Genomic DNA, 17,859 nt, shown 5'->3' with positions numbered 1-17,859 from the left:
GAAAGGGGGGCCACAGCAAGCATGCGGCTTAGGCGTGTCGCTCTTGAAAAGGCCTGCTGATGGCTGCTCCTGGGGAAGGAAGGATACACGGTCTCTCTGGAGCAGAATCCATCTCTGGTAGAACGGGTTGGTGGGGGTTGCTGGTGGTGATGGGGGAGAGAGATGCTTGCAGCAAGCGCTCAGTCAGAGAGGGAGGAGGGGGCTACCTGCTGGCTTCGGAGATTGTTTTGAACATGATAGCATTATCTCTGCGCCTCGACCCTCCGGAGAGACGATGGAGGAGCTGTTAAGATGCCCCCTAGCCGGCAGAACATTAGCATTACGCGTGTAACCAGCCCGAGTGGAAAATCAGCCTTGTATTTCCTTTTCCTCTGATGTAAAATAAAACCGTCTGGAGCCTGCACGGCTCTTAAGGGTCTGACATCACATCCTCAAGTGGGTGAAGCTTTCTGCCTTGAGAACCTGCTCTCTCAGGGGGATGTATGCCGTTACAACGCATGCTTTTACAACGCATGCCTTTACAACGCAGGTTTTACAACGCAAGTCGTTACAACGACTTGCGTTGGGGGGCGCTGGATAGTGAATAGTTTAATTCACTATTCCAACTCCAGTCCCCGTGGATAGTAGGGAAGGTGTTGGATAGTAAATTAAACTATTCCCTATCCTACAGCGCCCCTAGCGAAAGTTGTTGTAACGACTTGCGTTGTAAAAGTTGCATGGTAAAGGTACTGCGTGGTAAAAGTTGCGTTGTAAACGCTGTTCCCCCATCAGGGCTCTGGGCCATAGCAGTGGAACACAGGGTACTTTGATGATAAACTTGGGTCCCTACCCCGGGACCGCCTCCATGTAGTAAATCTAAATTAAAGTATCCTAGGGTGACTGCCCTCAACATGAGACAGCCTGGCTGCCCTCACTTTATCACTGCACAGGTCTAATCATAGCTAGATCATGTTTGAGATTTGTGGCAGCTGAGCTTGTTCGTTTTCAAGATGGTTCTTGTAGTAGTAGGTAGTGAGTGCGTATAGAGGTGCCATGAATACAGCGACTGACAATGTGGACTCTGCAGCCTCTGACTGGCCAACTCTGCAGCTCAAGAGACATGTTATTATTCTTCTGTGTCAACTAGTTTGCTTTCTTATTTATTACATGTTTTAAATCTCTTTGTTAGTCCCTCCTCTATGTCTATGTAGCAGGGTCCAGGTAGTATTTCTTCTGTTTTTAAAGATGAGCACTGATAGGTCCATGGAAAGGACTACAAGGTTCACAGTAGCATCGCAGTAGAGTTGTCAGACCTGAAAAATGCTAGGCTCACATTTCTCCAAGCAAAGCACCACACAGGTCCTCATCGGGCTGATGCTGCCTCTGAACCAGTCATGGGTTTGTTCATACCTGATACACTAGTCAAACATGTCCCCTGGTGTTGTGACCGGCTGGTCACGGTCTAGTGTTTCTAAAATATGTGTTTCACCAGCCACTCCTTGAGGGCTGGCTTCCACACTCACCCCACACCCATCCATCCCAGCTGTCACCGGTCAGGTGCCCCTGCTAATAAAAGGGGCGGGGCACACGTGCCCGCGCGTGGCCAGTTTCATATGACAGCTAAGTGTCTGTTTCATGTGTATTACTGCAGGAGGCCCTAAGGCCCAATATCCTACACCTGGTAGGCCGGCTGGTGGAGACACTTCAGATCCAACAAATTTGTGCAAGTTGAAAGCTGTCTTGCCGTGCTGTCCCCTTGGTAGTACCGCTGTAACTAGGCGCTATGAGGGCTGTGGCCACCAGGCCCGGAGTGAGGGAGAGACTTCCCAGCCAGCTTTGCTTTGAAGCCCCAGCACCAATCAGTGGTGAAAGACAACTTGAGGGCCCCCCCTGCAAACTGCACATAGTATCCCTGCCCCGGAGCCAGTCAGGAGCGCTCAGGCCAATGGCCTGCCGCCCGTGCACAGAGCCAGAGGGGGCCCCCTAGAGCTCTGGGCCCACCCGGGCCGCTCCACCGTGGGCTGTAGGAGCTAAGGTTACACCACTGGAACCAATAGGAACAGAGCACAGGGATCATGTGATCTAGAGAATCAGTGAAGAGTCTGTGGGCCGTAAGCACGCAGGGGGGGGGGGTGCTAGAAAGATCTCAGTGTCCTTAGAAGTCCCACAGGAAATCAGATTACTCGAGCAGCAAGACTTCCAACAGCTCCCCCATCCGGTGGTGAGGTGTGGTGCAGCGGCCAGGGTAGCTGACTTCAGAGCACAGGGTTCATGGTTTGATTTCCGGCTCCGGCGGCAGCTCAGCTCAGCACCATGTGACTCTGGGCAATAGCTCACTTACTTTCCACGACAGCCCCCAGCGCCTTGATACCCTTAAGGGTGAGTAGTTTGCGCTTTACAAATACAGATTTTTACACAGCGGAGAGGGTATTAGAAGAGTCTATTAGCCAATGCTTCTCCCAGGAGTAGCTCGTTAGCTACCGGCAGCTCTCCACCAATCCACCTATAGGGAACCCTCCTGTTTGAAGCCCAGCCTACTAAATTAGAAGCTTTTGCATTTTGAAATGAATGTTTGTATTCCATAATTGAAAAATCTATATTTGAGACGAAAATGTGTTTATTTTCAGAACTCATGAGCTAATGTTTGGAGAAAATTAGTTAATTTTCCAAATTCTATTTGAAGCTGCTATTTGAGGTAAAAATCATTCATCACTGTGGGCAATTATTACTAATATTATGAACTCGGTGCCAGGGGCATTACAGAGTTTATTGTTATGCATTACCCATACACCCATACAGAGGCATTCCACACTAACAAAGTAATTTTACATTACTGCTGGCACAGTGCCTAATGCACCGAGCTGATCACTGCTGGAAATCTTGCATTTGGAGGCCACTAATGTAACCTTTTCCGATCTGTTCACTATTACGGAAATTGGAATGTTGAGAGATCCAATGAAAGCAACGTAGTTTCTCCAGGGTACTAATAGCTGGTATTAGCCTTCTGCTCCAACATTCCAATGTTTTTCTTTTTATGTCTCCTTTTTGGAATGTTCTAATAGCCTATATCCCTTCTGCCTTTGGCTATCCTGGTTGTTAAAGGCCTTCACCCTCATTATAGGCCTTTTGCATGCAGCTTATGCTTATAACTTGGGTTCAGGGCCATTAAAAACGGTATAGCCCTAGGCAGTGGGCAATAAAGCTTTATTAGTAGCTCAGGATGTCTTTAATTAAACATAAGTGTCTCTTATCTCAGGACGGGTTGGAGACCACTGTATTAGACAGTGCTGGTTCTTCAAGGAAGGAGGGACTTTCTGTAGGACTCGGCAACCCTCCACAGCTGTAGGCATCATGACATATTATAGCCTTATAGCACGCTGTAGAGGGCTATACCAGCTATTAAAGGCCCTCTCCAGCGTTAAAGGCCCTGAGCCGATGGCGAGGGCCTTTAACAAGGTAGAGGGACTTTAATAGCGGTATAGCCCATCTACGGAGGGCTATAAGGCTATTAGAACATTCTGTCACTAGAGGACAGAATGTTCTAACAAAAAAAAAAAAAGCCTTTTGGGAGCGTGAGGGGATTGGAATCCCCTCAGGTTTCCTGAAGCCTCTGTTCACAGCCAGAGCAGTGAACAAAGAAACATTGGAATGTTGGGAGCTCCATTGAAAACAATGGAGTGCTCCGGTCTTATAATGGCTGATATAAACCCGGAGTTCCAACATTCCAATGTTTCTTTGTTCACAGCTCTGGCTGTGAAGAAAGGCTTCAGGGAGCCTGAGGGGATTCCAACCCCCTCGCACTCTCTGAAGGCTTTGTTTTCTTTGTTAGAACATTCTGCCCTCTAGTGGCAGAATGTTCTAATAGCCTTATAGCCCTTCATAGCAGGGCTGTACCGGCTATTAAAGTCCAGCAGCCTTGTGAAAGTCCCTCGCATTCGGCTCGGGCCTGTAACGCTGCAGCGGGCCTTTAATAGCTGGTATAGCCCGCTCTAAGGGTATACTGCGCATTTCCTGTTCCATTTGCTTCAATACCCTGACTTTGTTTTATCATTTCTTTTGATGGACACTGTTTCCAGTGCCATTCTTACACATGCACTTTAAATGTAAGTATGTCTGTTTATTTATTACCTTGTCTATATCGTGACCGTTAGGAGCATCCGGCATACATTAAGAGGCCAAACAGGGAGACCAGAGGTCGGTAAGTGGGCAGGATAGCCATGGCCTTCCCCGGAAGTGGGTTCCTGCAGCTTGCCTCTCACTGCCAGGTCCTGTGCCCTCAGCTGTGGGTGCATTGATCAGCCTGGCGGTGCCAGTGTGGGGGGTTAGACCTCCTGCGGCAGGTCCCAGGCCCAGGCTGCCCTGGTAGCTTTGAACGCTTTGTTTAGGTCTTACCTTTCTGGAACTCTCTATTTTCACTGTTGTGAAGTTTAATTCCATCCCCAGAGATTCTATACAGCTTCAGGCAACAAAGTAAAAAATTCTATTTTCCCAAAAGAACTTGTTGAACGTGGTTGTCACCAAGGCTTGGAATCTCCTGACTACTGACATAGCAACAACTTCCACCTTTCTGTCTTTTACAAGAAAGCATTTGTTCTGTTCTATTTTTAAATGAATGTCTCCTTTTCCCCCTCATCCGATCCCAGCTGCCTGTTTGTGACTCATGCTTTAGACCTGGTACTTGAACATTATTAACTGGGTTAATTATCCTCTGGTTGATAACTCATTGTCTGAGGGGCCCAGTGTCTACTGCAAGGTTCTGCTGAGTTCTGTGTATACCCCCTACACAGGGGCGCTGGGATGCGATATAAGACTCACAAATAAATAAATATCAGTGCATTTCTTCGATCTTCCTTGATTTTGTGCATTAATTGCTGCCTTCTCTGTACTTCCCATTTTATCGTTGATATATGTTTCTGCTGGACCAAGAAGCTGATGTCGAAGAGTTTTTCAATGAAACATGTAGTGAATAAATAGATCAATCATTAAATAAATAAATAGTGCAAATCCAGTGCAGACTTTTCATTACTCTGTAGTGTTGAACATCTTGTGCTCCTCTTACAATACGTTCAGGGTGTTTTATTAGAAGCTCTGCAGTAGCAGCTGCTACGGGTAAGTAGTGGTGGGGAGTCTAAAAAAAAAAAAAAAATTGTCACTTACTTGCTTTCACTCACCTGCCGGCCGCCACCTCTCCTTCGTCCCCTTCGGTCTGCACAGGAAGCACACAGCCTCCCAGGCTCCCCTAAGCCAATCACGACGCTGCTGTCATCAGCATGACAGCAGCGTCGTGATTGGTCTAAGAGGCCTGGTTTTGCGCTCCGACAGGTAGTGGAAGCCTGTGCATGTTCTCCACCTTTCTGTGCAATACAGCCGATGGAGAACATGCTAAGTGCCCATGTGTGTTTGGCTGGCCCAATATGGTGGACCAAACCATTGGGCGCAATTAGCAAGTGCCCACCACTCCTCCCCCTGCTCTGTGGGCAGACCAGCCCCCCCCCCTCACCTAAAAGAAACACAACAGAGGCAGTACTAAAAAATAAAATGATAATAACAAGGTGTTATTATCTTATTTTTTTGATGTGGGGCGACGCTCCTCCGCCTTAGCGGAGGAGCCGCCGCTGACTGCATTTTTATCTCTTTCATGAAGGGTTTAATGACTTGAGTTTTGGGTGCCGGTGGGTGCAGTGTGCATTCTTGAAGAAAACTGTGCACTTGTGTAAAAACTGGTTCGTAACGCCGTTTCCAAAGGTGCGGCGGTGCTTCGGTGATTTACATATTTCATTACCAGCCTTGTGTTGTGTTTAGTGTGCATGTGCAGATTACATTTTTTCACCAGTCCCAGCACATTTTGTTAAGTGCTTCTGACTGAGAAAATGGTATAAAAGAGAAAGGCGTTTTCTGCCGCAGTCTCACTTAGGAACTATGAACCTCCCTTCAGACCTCGCTGCAGCGAGAAGCCACCGTCTCCTCAGTGGTTGATGACCTCCTCCTCCTCCTCAGTGACAGAAACAATCCCTTCCTCCTGCCTGGCCTCTCTGCAGTATTCAATACAGCAGCGGGGGTTCTCTGACACACTCCTGAAATGGTTCACCTCTTACAACAACTGCCATCAACTGGTCAAGACAAGAACCACAAGGTCCCTGAACTGTGTCTCCTGCAGAGGTCCCCAGAGATCTGTCATCTCCCTCGATGTCTTGAACCTGTACCTGGAACTCTTCGGGACCATCCTCGGTGACAATAACATCAAGACACATCAATACGCTAACAAGACCAAGCTCAGCCTCAAAAGCTCCACAATCTACAGCATTCCTCAGGGGGCGTGGCTAAGATGGCGTCCGGAATGGGCGCAAGGATAGGAGCTCCTCTGAGACTTCATGCTACAGACCAGTGACCCTCTCCTGAGTAACACACGTGCCACTCTGAGGTTCACGATGGCATCCAGGCTAGAGCTGCAGACAGGGAACGGTGGTGAGTGTGAGGTGTCCCCAAGGGCATGGCAGCATCTCGCTGCATGCCGCAGCCTGGACATTGCGCGATCCAACAATCTAGTCAGGCCTTGAGATAGCGTGACTTCCCATGCAAGACTTCCCCATCCACCTACAGCAGACCCAAGCCCTGCTGACCTTCAGAAAACTCCCCAAGACCTGGCTTTTCGAGCAATAGCAGCATTCCCCACCCCAGTGCCTTGAGACCCTCAAGGGTGAGCAGTGAGCTTTACAAATGTTATGATTGATTGATGCAGCAATACAACAGTGACCCCCAGGAAGAGCTTGACCCCCCCCCCCATGTGAGTGCATCACCGAGCTGCTCTAGGTGCTGGTGGACACGCTTCAGTGGGAGATGCCCAATGCTGGGAGTAATGGCAAGCAATGAGAGGGAACCCCTGTGCTCTCTTCCTCTTCCAGCTGCTCAACAGCGGAAGGCCTGAGCCGCTAGGTCTATGCTGCACTTGGGCCACATATTCTTGCCCACATTTCCCCACCTGCTAGAATAATGCCAGGGGAAGCTCCAACTGTTGGCGGGGGGTTTACTCACCACTGTGGGCCTCCAACTCCCCCGGTGCTTCCAACTGGCAACTGGACTGAAGGGCCACTGTGGGATGTCTGGACACACCCTTGTCGACCTATGCCGCCACGGCAGAGCCCAATCCCAGGGGACATGTGAACATTACTGGATGCACTAATGTGTGATGATTGAAGAGATCCCTTGATGGCGTCACACTCCGGTTAAGATCCTGGCACACTTCTCTGTACAGATGTCCCACTAGATTGCACCGCAGTGAGAGCCAACTCCTCCTCCCTGATGTGAGTGAACCTACAGCCATGGTTAAGAAGCGCTGCCTGAAAGGGGACCCAGGGAGTGGGGGGTGCCCCACCTTCCACCAACACACCGGGTGACGTATCGACCACCAACCCTCCTAGCATGTCGTCATCTACAGAAAGGTTTGATTAACTTCTAAGGGCCATGTTGTACGTCAAGGCCATATTCGACCTACAAATAGATGCCTTGACAGTTGGGATGAGTCTCCTAAGAGCAGACCAGGCCAATTTATGATAAAGAGTGGAGTGAAACAAATCTGTACTTACTGGATTGTGCCCATCGATGATGGACACGCAATCCCACCTAAAAGTACTCCAAGGAGAAGCAACACTGTTGTGCAGCAGAGCATAAGACATGGAGGGCCCATCACACTGCAACAATGTGCACATTGTGGGGCTCCCAGAGGGAGCAGGAGGCCCCAATATGGATCTTTTTCTCGAGGACTGCCTTCTCCACACTGTGCTCAATGGGAAACGGTCCATCTTCTTCTCAGTGGAGCGTGCCCACAGGGTCCCCAGAAGGTCACCTCCCACTGGAACTTCACCCAGACCAGTGGTGACAAGGCTCTTCAACTATTAAGGCCGTAACCATATACTGCATGTTGCACGTGCGAAGGGCGCTTGGCAGGTAGACAATCGGCCAATGAAGATATATCCAGAATGCACGGTGGACATTCAGTGCCAGCAAGTATCCTTCATGTCAGTCAAATAACAGCTATGACAAATGGACCTGCGATACTCACTAATGTTACCGGCCAAGCTGTGCGTTATGGACTCTTGAAGCACTCATATTGTGGTCTGTCTCATGAATGGCTTGAAGAATTTTGACTACCAAGCCCTGCCTCACAATGGTGCAGGAACTGCACTGTCTCCATCTGCAAGTCAGAGTCACCTGCAAGAACAGCTGCATCTCCTGCAAGCCTCCAGAAATGCTGCACCCTCATTTCTGGCCAAGAAACTTACTACCTCAAGAGGAAGCATCTCACCAGGCGCCAAACATAAGGATACTGATGTTAAACAAATGTAAGAAGAATGGTGAACACAAATAGCAGGCCTTCTCCATCTACACCCCTCTGATCTTGAACAACATCCAAAAATCCAACATTCATGCCGGGCATAAAAAACTCTAGACAGCTCCCTTGCTGATTTTGCTTGGTCTAAACACACACAACGGGCGCCATTACACCTCTGGGTAGATATGTATATGTAGGTGGCTGGAGGCAACTAAATCCTATCAAGAATCTCACCTAAGTGCATTGAATGTTTCGGCACAGATGGCAACAATTCTCTCTACGAGGCAACAACACACCACTGTATCTGAGAGACACATACACAACAACAACAACAACAACAGCACCACAGACCCGGTGACAGAGCACACTCCACCATCACGTAGATTAAAGATTGTCATCCAAAGGACCAAGGTACATGTAAGAGACCAGGAAAGGGGCTTCCTCATTCAACCCTGTTCTGATCCCTTGAGGGAATGCTACATGAATTTACTGCCTTAACAGAATCACAGAGCTCCCTAACAGGAATGAAAGAAGTCATTCAATCACGGCACCATCATATGCTCAACACAGTGCCAAAGCCACAGTGTTGGCAAACGAAAAACCCTCCCAACGAAAAACCCTGCTCACACAACTACATGCTGTGAGGACAATGCAGCACAATTGTGTAGCTGAGTAACTGGCAACCATTGAGCGCGCTAATACACAGGCTGGGCAACGGGACAACAGACAACCTTATGGTACGAATCAAATGGTGAACTCCTGGGGAACCTCCTCCTATGCACAAAGTTCACCATCACTAAATAATCCCTTTGAGCACTCCACAGTGGCGGCTCCTAAGGCTGAGACGGAGGAGCGTCGCCCCACTGCTTCGCAGCAGTGAAATAAAGAAAAAATAAAATGATGATAACTCGAGGTTATTATCGTTTTATTTTTTCCTGCTGCTGCAGATTTGCGGGCAAGATTGCCTTGCTCTCAGAGCACAGGGAGGAATGGTGAGCACGCTCTGTAAGTGTGCAGGGCTGTTTGGCCGGCCCTCTGGGCTGGCCAGGCAGTCATGCGCACTTTGCATTTTTATCACCCAAGCTGCATTACAGCCTGCGTGGAGAACATGCCCAGGCTCCCATACCCTGGCTGCGTGCTGAACCATGGAGCTCAGACCAATCACAGTGCTGCATGGCTGTGTTGTGATTGGCTTTGGGGAGGCTGGGTGGTTCCTTTTCTGATCAGGCTGGGAGGGGCGTCAAAGGAGATACGCAGGGCCCGATTCACAGAACTAACTTAAGAAAAAATCCTAAACTTACTACCATTTTGGTATTCACAGAAGGCCCTTACTCATATCGGTATTCACAGAAGTTAGGACTCCTAACTTTAGAAATCCTAAATGCCTTCTGTGAATACCCGAAGTCTTAAAATTAGGATTTTTCTCAATTTAGGAGTCTTAAAGTTAGGAATCCTAACTTTACTACTCCTAAACTGTGAAAAAATCCTAATATTTAAGACTTTGGGTATTCACAGAAGGCATTTAGGATTTCTAAAGTTAGGAGTCCTAACTTTACTACTACTAAACTAAGAAAAATCCTAATTTTAGACTTTCGGTATTCACAGAAGGCATTTAGGAGTCCTAAAGTTAGTAACTTCTGTGAATAACGAATTGAATAAGTTCCTTCTGTAAATACCAAAATGGTAGTAAGTTTAGGATTTTGTCTTAAGTTAGTTCTGTGAATCCGGCCCGCAACGAGGAGGTTAGTTAAAAAAGTTTTTTTAACTTCTTTACCGACACCCCCCCCCCCCCCCACCCCCTGCCCACCATTCACAATCAGTGCCGGCCACCACTGGCACTCCAGGGACTTGAGAGCACCCAGACACTAGTCGCAGAGAAATGCCACACGTATAAGATGTCAAGATTTTCAAGATGATGATCCAAGCTTACAAGGTCCTCCACAACCAGGAACCAGCGTACATCAACCACCAATGGAACTTCCGCCTACCCTCCAGACATCTACGCTCCGCCTCCCTCTGCCACACCCACCCCTTCACATCCACCGCGGCAACAGTAGAGGGCGCTCCTTCTCCTAGCTCGCTGCAAAATACTGAAACGCCCTCCCCTTCACCTCCAGAGCACATCCTTTCTGCTGGAATTCCGAAAAGGACTCAGGACCTGGCTGTTTAACTGAAGCCCCGGCAGCAGCACTTTCAGCTCCTGGATACCCTCACAGGTGATTGGCTGCGCTCTACCAATCCCAATTGATTGCTTGACTGGTTGATCGCAAAGAGTGCCGAGTTTCCAAAGGCACTATGAGAACATATGAAAGCATAAAACCCAAATATTATACCTTCGGGTCTAGCTAGCTCTATATAAAACTCAAAATAGTAGTAATAATAATGATAATGACCTAATATTACAAGGCCCACCAAGTAGAGAGAGGTTCGCCCTCAAAGCGCACTCTCCTACCTGCGTAGGTAGAGTTCCAAAGACGGCCCTTTGACCCCCACCTGCCTCAGCAGTCCATGGACAGCCATGTTCTTGGCATAGATACATTTCCCGCCTTTTCCCTGTGATCTCTTAGTGATGTTTCAGCTCTATCACCTTTTGGGGCAGGGATCCGCCCACTGCCCTCTTACATGAATTACTTTAATGGACCCCCTCCCAGCACCCCACACAACAGACCGAACCCGAGCACCCCCACCCAGCCTCCTGCTGTGGAGGACACAGATGCCAGGAGGATTCCCTTAGGTCACGGGCCTCATATTTATGCAGTGGGTCATTTTGGACCATTTGATGACGCTAGAATTGTGGTGAAGGGCCTCAGAGCACTTAAGTGTCCTGAGCCTCTCTGGACCCCTGTGACAGAGGTTCATAATGGTCAGCAGTCCTGTAGTATGTCGTGTTGTAACCTGTCTCTCTGCAGCAGGGTCTGTGTACCATCAGGCCAAGAAATCTTACAATCTGGGCATCATTGTCCCCTAGGGGCCACACCAGGCAGGGGGAGAGGGTTATCAGGCCTCTGTTGAGACCCTTTCATCCTAACTTGTGGGTGGGGGGGAGACTTCTGGTTCGGCTCCTGGTTCCAGCTGAAATCTTAGGTCTTTAGAAGAATGTTGGCACCTTCAGGGGCTTTTCAAACAATATGAATGGATAAAATCCAGTATTTGTAAAGCGTGAACAGTTACCCGAAGGAATCTCGGCGCTGGGGGCCATCAGGAGGATTAAGCAAGCTTTTGCCCAGAGTCACATGGTACTAGGCTAACCTGCCATCAGGGATCGAACCGTGAGCCCCAGATTCCAGCGTCAGTCGCCCTAGCCGCAACACCTCTTCCCTAGGATAAAGGCTTCTCACAGCGCTAGGTATCCTGGGAGACGGGCTCTGCTCCTAATGGGAGCACAGAGCAACAAGGCACATGAACTCGCACCTAAGGAGATAGCTTAAGAAGCCATTATGAAGCACTACTTCCTGACTGTGAGTTTCATAGGCGTCGGTATATTTGCACTTCAGTGTATACCAGCTCCACAAACACATGCATGCCAAACATTCTGTTTACGTAACACTAGGGGTGAACGTAATGCGCGTAATTCCGTGTAGTGTCCTCACACTGAATTACCTAAAACGTCTGCAAGATTACAGGAATTATGTGAGAAGAGTAATTCTGCATTTAGCTGTACTGTCTTAATGCAAAAATGCCCGGATGTATGACAGTACGACGCGGGCTATTACCACGCGTACCGTTACAACGCGTGTTTTACAACGCAAGTCGTTAGCACGACTTGCGCTGTAGGGTGCGGACTTAGGAATAGTTTAATTTACTATTCCAACACCAGTCCCCGTGGATAGTAGGGAAGGTGTTGGAATAGTAAATTAACTATTCCTTGTCCTTGAGCGCCCTCCAGCGCAAGTCGTGGTTACGACTTGCGTTGTAAGAGACGTGTCGTAAAGGATGTTCCCCAAAATGCCCCATTGCGTCCAACAGGGATGTGAGGTTGTATTTTGCACTAAGAAATAGAGCTAAATGTAATGACACATGAATAGCAAGCGGCCACTCAAGCCTGGTAAGTTTGCTCTTGGGGTAGGATTTTCACCCAACTTGCTCCCAGTCATTTAGCATTATTTTCTTAGCACAAAATGCACCCTGCATGCTCACGTCCAAAATGGACACAAGGATGCTTTTTGGGGTAGGAAAATAGTGGTAAATGCTGCTCACACTTGCACTTGCAGTAGGATTTTTCCCACAAATGACTCCTAATTACGTGAGCGGGCATAGCAGCATTATTATTGGTAATTATGTGTCATACATGAAATAATTTCTATCCCTTTGGCCTAATTAAAATTACACCAAGCCCTCAGTAACACCAGGGGGTATATTCACAGGGAAATGGCTCAGCACTGTGGCAAATTTTGCAGCACCGCACTTCGCCATTTCAAAATCACAGGGATACACCGTATTCATAAGAAAATGGCGCTCCCATGTCTTTTTCCTTGTGCTGGCGCTAAAAACAACTGCCTAGGTCAAACACAGACACCCTTGCGCCATACTGCGTGTCTAAGTTGCAGGGGCGCCTCCCTGCACATAAACAATCTTTAAAGGCGATTTTCAGAGCAAAAACGAGGAGAAGTAAAAGGTGTTTTCCTTGTTGCTCCAATCTAATGCCTGCTTTTGCATAGTTTTAGTTTTTGGCGATGCCTCTGATTGACACATCCTTGTAAATCTAAGGCAGCGACAAAAAGAAAACTGTGTGAAAGTGTTAAATATTTGAAAAGCGGCGTTAAGCCATGCAAAGTAAATATGGTGCAGGACATTACACCAAAACACACAAGATGATGGACGGAATGTTGCACAATGGCAAAACATTCACCCCCAGTCACAGATCTGGGTTTAATCCATCGTTATTTTGCTCACCAAGCCACCCCAGTTCAGACATGGCCATATGCAAATCAGTCTTGACCTTGTACCTCATGGGAACAGTCCAGCCCGAAATGCCAAGACATGTCTTCCCTGGACCAGAATCAAGCATCCTAGGACCGGTTTTGGGGTTTCGCACCTCTTCAGCCAGGATAGCTTGACTCCAGTGGTTTAGTGAGCACGACCCACGCGTGGGCATACCCTTCCCACATAGGGCGAACAGCAAAACACACAAGATGATGGACGGAATGTTGCACATTGGCAAAACATTCACCCCCAGTCACAGATCAGGGTTTAATTTATCATTATTTTGCTCACCAAGCCACCCCAGTTCAGACATGCCATATGCCAATCAGTCTTCACCCTGTGCCTCATGGAAACAGTCCAGCCCAAACTGCCAAGCCATGTCTTCCCTTGACAGGAATCAAGCATCCTAGGACCAGTTTTGGGGTTTCACCTCTCTTCAGCCAGGATAGTTTGACTCCAGTGGCTTAGTGAGCACTGGTCCCACGTCTGGGCATACCCTTCCCACATAGGGCGAACAGCAAAAAACAGAAGATGATGGACGGAATGTTGCAAATTGGCAAAACATTCACCCCCTGTCACAGATCTGGGTTTAATCCATCATTATTTTGCTTACTAAGCCACCCCAGTTCAGCCATGGCCATATGCAAATCAGTCTTGACCCTGTGCCTCATGGGAACAGTCCAGTCCGAACTGCCAAGCCATATCTTCCCTGGACCAGAATCAAGCATCCTAGGACCGGTTTTGGGGTTTCACCCCTCTTCAGCCAGGATAGCTTGACTCCAGTGTCTTAGTGAGCACGGGACAGGACATTACTGTAGGAAGGTGGCTACCTGACTATGGTTACCCCAGATTTTGTTTGCCTTGTGTTTAGCTGGTTTTCGACTTAGTTGGCCTGGTTCCCTGCTAATCAGGGCCCCAGGCTCTCTGCTCACTCTTTAAAATGGATTCCATGCACCATAGGTGCATAACCCAATTGGTACAGGACACCTTGTCAGCCCCTATATAGTGCACTATAGGTGCCATGGGCATAGGTGCATCCAAGGCCTACCAGGGGCTGCAGCATAGCTTTTGACACCCCTGGCTGGTTCTTAAATTGACACAACTGGCTGATCACTCAGCTAGGGCAAGTTAGTGTAATCACCTCTTGCTTAGATATAGTATACCTATATCTAAACCTATATCTGGACACATAAACCTGTGAGTCACTCCTATGGAAGGCCTTATCAATCCTGGAGGCAGAGTGCGTGGTTTAACGTGAGATGGAGCTCGAGCATGAGCTGAGCCTGTCTGCAGCTGTCGGGAACAACTCCCTAAGCTGTTCCAGGATAATGCCATACCATATACTCTTAAGCGCCTTATAATCCTCGCGGTTATATTGTAACTTTGGTTTGGCTTTATCATGTAAGGTCGTGTAAGGTGTCATATGAATTGGAATACTATCCCCTCGACAGTCCTGTCGACGGGGATAGCATTCCACCCCTCTAGAGGGAGAAGACATGTTACTTTCCTGAAACGCGGTTGATTTTTAAAAGAGCCTCAGATCCACAAAATGGATGCCTCTGCCACAGACATGGGTCTGACCTCCTGCTGCTGACCGAAACTCAGCAGAGGAGGCCTGGACAAAGGATTTCCTGTCGCAGGGCGGTGTGACACCACCCCAGACAGGAGATAGTGGATTGTAGCAGGGAGGTTTGAAAGAAACCAGACACTGCCTGGGGAGCACAAGGCTGCCCCTTGCATAATCCGGCCAAACCGGTTCTGGGGCAGACCAGCCCCAGTCCCAGCGTGGCCTGGATCAAAGGAAAGGGGTGTATCCACCCCCTTCCTGGGCCCCACCCATAGGAGGGGACCTAGCAGGTGATCCAGCCCCCTAGATTGGTATAAGAATGGAAGCAGTGCCAAAGCACTCAGATTATCCTGATGAAACATTTGAAACGAAACTCTGGACCCTTCGACATCCTACTCAACGTAGAAGACTGAAGAATCTCCCTTGTGGTCAAGGAGTGACCACCCTGTGCAAACAGGCACCATCCAGCACCTCAACCCTTGCTTTGTTGCAGTTCCCGCTGGAACTCAAGCAACAGAGATCAACAAGATCAAGCTTGCCTGCCTTCTTACAGCCCGATCCACAGTCCCTGCAGAGCTGAGACCTGTGGAGGCGACCGGAAGCGTGGGGCACGCCATCTTGAAAAGGCCACGAGGCGCTGACCGTGCAGCCCACGAGTGACCCTCGAAGCTGTACACCGGGGTTTGAGAAGCCCCCACCCCGAGCCACTCTTGCACCGAAGCTCCCCCCTCCACACTCGACGAGTGCTGCGTGGGGCCCTTTTGCTTGTGTTGGCTCGACGCGTTGGCACGGTCACTTGCCAGCTGGCTTGTGGCCCCTGTGCCGGCGAAAACCTAAAACCGACCTGCGATTCTGGATGCTCCAGATTTGCACCAGCTCCTGTGAAAAGGAGCCCCCGCTCTGACCCTCCTGGTCCGAGTGAGAAGCAATCTTCTGGTCCTGTGTGGATTGCTCTTGCCAAGTGTTGTTTGCTCCAATCTTGAAGCTGACTGCGCCGACGGTGAGAACCTGCGTAGGACAGAACGTGATCCGCTCCTGGACGTCGCAGATGCCCCAGAGCCCACGTGACAGCGGAGAGAAGCTCCTTGACAGCCACCTGATTGCGCCAGACATTGCCTGGTTCCGTCCTGGTTCCACCCTGGTCACTGCTGAGTGACCCAGACTCTGTCCCCTCTGCTTTCAGGTACTTTTCTACTCTGATCCACCCTTGGATCACACCGGACACTTCTCCTTCACATCGCCTGCAGCATCTTCAGCTTCAAGCACCAAGAGCCTGCTTGTCAAAACCTGACGCCACTTCGACCCTATGCACCCGCTTCCTGTGGGTGAGGTAACATTGCAACGCCGGTGTTCCCACACTGGTACATACCTCTAGGGTCTATGTCTAAAGTTTGGTTCTTCTAGGTTCAGCGGAAGTGTCCTTAAACTCTATTTGTGTAACTTTTACGCACCATTGACATTGCATTGGTGCAGGCTGCGCTTTCAGCGCTGCACCCGAATCCCGCGGGCTTTTCCCGACTTCAGCATTGCTTGTCCCGACTGCTCCCAGCGATTCCTTAGGCCCTAGGCCTAACCACTGTTCGATTGGTATCTCTTATACCACTTTTTTAATATATGGTTTGAGTGGCCACCCGCCCTCATCCATAATTGTGCGACTTTGTATGTTATACTGTGCTTTTGATTTAACGCTTGTGCCCCTTTGCTCATAAAGAGTACTGGGGATTAATTTAGAAATAAACACATATATTTGTATAATATATACTTGTGTGGTGTTCTTTCATTTAATATTACAGGATTGTATGTGATAAAACAGCTCGCTTAACACGACCTCTTGAGTTAAGCCTTTAAGGCTGCTTAGTCCATGCTACCCCTAGGATAGCTTGTCTAATAAGGTTGACTTACAACCAGACACCATAAGGGATTGTTTGGACTGATACAAGGTGGTTCCAGAATTGGAAACATCATATATCAGGCCAACTTCTCACATTTACACAACCAGAACTTAAAAAAAGTGACATTCTGGTGGCGCAATCCCCTTGTAAATAATATGCCCCCATTTTCCTTTTAAGACCTACCTGTGATGTTTACGTACAATGGTCAAGGGCCGGTGGGGGTCTTACTACTGCCCCTTCAGGCCCCACCCCTAGGACTGTACCAGGTGCAAGGGTGGGTGGGGCTCTAACTTCTGCTGTTGCAAGCCCGCCCCTAGGACTTTCCCAGATGCGAGGGTGGGTGAGGCTCTATCCACCGCCCCTACGAGTGTCCCGGTTGCGAGGGCTGGGAGGAAGAGAGGGTCTTCCTTGGGCGGCCATTAATCTTTTACAGTGTGTTGAGGGTCAGTGCTCCATGCAGGCAGCAGGGCAGGCCATGTGCCAGCCCAGCTGTGCAGGATGTGTTCGCCCAGCTGGCGAGGCACTTATCTGGCAGCGAGCAGGCGCTAATGGCGGAGGCGGACCCCTTCCACATGAGGGCACAGACATTATCCGAGCCCTCGGTGGGCTCTGAGAGAGGAGGCTGCAGAGCGCTCTAATGGACGATTACTGTAAGGGATGTCTCACATGGTGTGGGAAGGGTGGAGAGAAGGCTGCCTGTAAAGGCACTCATCCCGCTCACTTCCAGTCTAAGTGTGGTCCTGAGAGAAAAGACAGCCTGGAGGGGGAGGGTCTGTAGCACTATAACAGCTGCAGGAGCTTCGTCATCATGGAAAGAGGCGTGGAGAATGAATAAATGAGTGAATTAATGAATGAGTGTCTTTTATATAGACCACAGCTACTGAGTGAGTGTCCAGGAGCTTGGCATAAAAGTACAGGTGTGGAGGAGCAGAGTGCAATCGGTGTCCAAGAATCCCTTCAGTTTAAAAAGATACACCTTCAAAGCCTTTTTGAAGGATGTTTGTTTGGAGAGAAAGGGAAGAAGAGCTACAGGTAGATGGTTCTGCATCCATGGACCCAGGGCACAAGTCAGGGTACCACACGGGTGGACTGCGTCCCTCCACTTCTTTTCCAGGGTGGACGGCATCCCCTCACTTATTTTCCAGGGTGGACGGCGTCCCCCCACTTAT

The sequence above is a fragment of the Lissotriton vulgaris genome, chromosome 8 (assembly GCF_964263255.1).
Source record: "Lissotriton vulgaris chromosome 8, aLisVul1.2, whole genome shotgun sequence".
NCBI lineage: Eukaryota > Metazoa > Chordata > Amphibia > Caudata > Salamandridae > Lissotriton > Lissotriton vulgaris.
Note: the sequence above shows the minus strand (reverse complement) of the source record.